The sequence below is a fragment of the Hemitrygon akajei genome, chromosome 15 (assembly GCF_048418815.1).
Source record: "Hemitrygon akajei chromosome 15, sHemAka1.3, whole genome shotgun sequence".
In the NCBI taxonomy this organism is placed as follows: domain Eukaryota; kingdom Metazoa; phylum Chordata; class Chondrichthyes; order Myliobatiformes; family Dasyatidae; genus Hemitrygon; species Hemitrygon akajei.
This window is the reverse complement of record NC_133138.1, coordinates 19,683,363-19,686,686: the sequence shown is the minus strand read 5'-3', so window position 1 is coordinate 19,686,686 and position 3,324 is coordinate 19,683,363.

Genomic DNA, 3,324 nt, shown 5'->3' with positions numbered 1-3,324 from the left:
GCTGTGCGGACCACTTGCTACAACCTGTACTTAGAGAGGGGGAGGAGGCAGGAAACTAAACAGTGACAGATGCGCACTGAGATTTAAATTTCCTAAGCTGGCGTATAAAAGCAATCTATGCATGGCTTTCCTTGTGATGAGCATAATGTGCTTGTCCCACTACAATGCATTGGTAACAGCAGTCCCCAGGAATCTGAATGACTCGACCATAGACATAGCCTGACCATTATCCAACACCAACCGCATTACAGACCCTCCTTTTGTTGGGCTATCGACATATTGATTTAAGAAACCCTTCTGGATGCATCTAACAAATCTGCCCCATCTAAATTGCTTGCACTCAGGAAGTCCCAGTTTCTATCTTTTTTAAAACATTGAAACCCTGGGTTATTAAGCACCCTTTCCTCGCTCAACAAAGTCTATGTAATATCCACAGCATCACAGTACCATGTATTGATCCATGTTCTAAGTTCATCACTTTTCCCTCATAATACTCCAAGCATTAAAATACACAGACTCTGTCCCATTGAATCTATGAGTGGCTGAGACAAAGAGTGTAGGTACATTTAAGGAGAAAGCTGGACATTTTAAGGAAAAGGAAATATACAATTTTACTGATAAATGTAGAAGAAGAAAGATGGGAGGTAGTTAAATGGAGCACAAATGCAGCGTGGACAACTTGGAATAAATGTCATGTTTTGTGTAATCCTATGTAAATTTATATGATGACTAACTTCCAGCTGGTGGATATATAGTTCCAGTTATCACATTTGGTAACCTGTGTTAAAGAAACACCAATTATATTGCTATTTTTAGAAGTTCATTCTTTGACTTGAATTGCATGAATAAGCAATCTCAGTCATTGGCAGGTATCAGAATATGAGTCTGTTTTATTCCTTTTACAGTCAGTGTATGAAAAACAGACACTAGACATTGTAGAGACTGTGTGATCTTCATTCAAAATCTTTATGTAGCATTCAGTCCTTTCATAATGATTATTGATGTTTCCATCAATGCTTTGTACGATATTCCTCTGAAAGCCAGCAGTTTTTTATGCTCAGTGCACTTAGGTTCACGTCAATAGTTCAAATCTATACCCATCAGATTTGTCACAATTGTTTTCCCCTACATTTGAGGTATGCCTCATTATATATATTGTTCTTCTGCTTTTCGCTGAGCAATTACTGTTATGTATCCATAGAAACATAGAAAACCTGCAGCACAATAAAGGCCCTTCGGTTCACAATGCTGTGCCAAACATTAAGAAATTACTTAAGAAATTACCCGGGGTTATGCATCGGCCTCTATTTTTCTGAGCTCCATGTACCTCTCCAGGAGTCTGTTAAAAGACCCTATCATATCCATCTCCACCACTGTTGCCGGCAGCCCATTTCACGCACTCACTACTCTCTGTGCAAAAAACTTACTCCTGAAATCTCCTCTGTACCTACATTCTAGCAACTTAAAACTGTGCCCTCTCGTGCTAGCCATTTCAGCCCTGGGAAAAAGCCTCTGACTAGCCACACAATCAATGCCTCTCATCATCTTATACACCTCTACCAGGTCACCTCTCATCTTCCATCGCTCCAAGAAGAAAAGGCCAAGTTCACTCAACCTATTCTCATGAGGCATGCTCCCCAATCCAGGCCACATCCTTGTAAACCTCCTCTGCACCCTTTCTATAGTTTCCACATCCTTCCTGTAGTAGTATTCCTATCCAATATTAAGAATATCCCTCCCTCTCTGATTCAGGACTTTGACTTCTAGCAGCAATGCACCAGTTCATAGCTATCAAATCAAATGGTTTTGCTCATATATGACAAGACTTTGACAACCCTGTATGTTCAGCCAGCATCTCTTATAGCTACCTGATAATTACAATTTGGATTCAAGTATTTTTTGATGCTTGATAGATCACTTGGAACATTGGAGTGAATAGCTTATCTAGGCCATTACCCAAAGTGTATTGGGAGCGTACTAGCCCAACTTGCCACTCCAAATTCACAAAGAAGGATTATTTTGCCAATTTCTGCCCTGCCTTATTTTGTTGTTGACTGTTTTAATAAGTCAGTGTCTTCCTGGACCTTCTTCAATAATCCTTTTCAGTTGGCCTCTTACAGCCAAGTCTCAATGTTGTGGTTTAATTTGCATTCAAGCACTTCTCTCTCTTCTGATGCAACCTGGCTGGGAATCGATCACAATTTTGAATGTACTAACTGATCTGTTTTAATTGGAAGTGGAGAGTGCGTGAGACCATGGCAAAGTACAACGTGTTATCAAATCAAAATCTTGCATCAATTGTGTTGGTAACTAACTGTACCTTGTTCATTTTCCCTGTGAAAAACTTTCAAAAGAATGACTTTTCTTCATCTTTGTTTTGCCACTGAATAAAACAACTATGAGAAAACCTGCTGATGCTGGAAATCCAGAGCAACACACACAAAATGCTGGAGGAACTCAGCAGGCCAGGCAGCATCTATGGAAAAGAGTAAACAGTCAATGTTTTGGGCTGAGGCCCTTCATCAGGACTGGAAGAAAAGATGAGAAGTCAGAGCAAGAAGGTGGGAGGGGAGGAAGAGAGGAAGAAGTACAAGTGGTAGGTGATAGATGAAACTGGGAGGGAGGAGAGGGTGAAATAGAGAGTTGGGAAGTTGATTGGTGAAAGAGTTAGGAGGGGGAATCTGAAAGGAGAGGATAGAAAACCATGGCAGAAAGGGGAGGAGGAGGAGCACGGGGGGGGGGGGGGTGGGTGGAGGTGATGGGCAGGTAGGAAATAAGGTGAGAGAAGGAAACAGAAACAGGGAATGATAGAAACATAGAAAACCTACAGCACAATACAGGACCTTCAGCCCACAAAGCTGTGCCAAATATGTACTTACCTGAGAAATTACCTAGGATTACCCATAACCCTCTATTTTTCTAAGCTCCATGTACCTTTCCAGGAGTCTCTTAAAAGACCCTATTGTATCCACCTCTGCCACTATCGTCGGCAGCCTATTCCATGGACTCATCACTCTCTGCGTAAAAAACTTACCCCTGACATCTCCGCTGTACCTACTTCCAAACACCTTAAACTTGTGCCCTCTTGCACTAGCCATTTCAGCCCTGGGAAAAAGCCTCTGACTATACACATGATTAGTGCCTCTCATTATCTTTTACACCTCTATCAGGTCACCTCTCATCCTCCGTTGCTCTAAGGAGAAAAGGCCGAGTTCACTCAACCTATTCTCATAAGGCATGCTCTCCAATCCAGGCCACATCCTTGTAAATCTCCTCTGCACCCTTTCTATGGTTTCCACATCCTTCCCGTAGTGAGGCAACCAG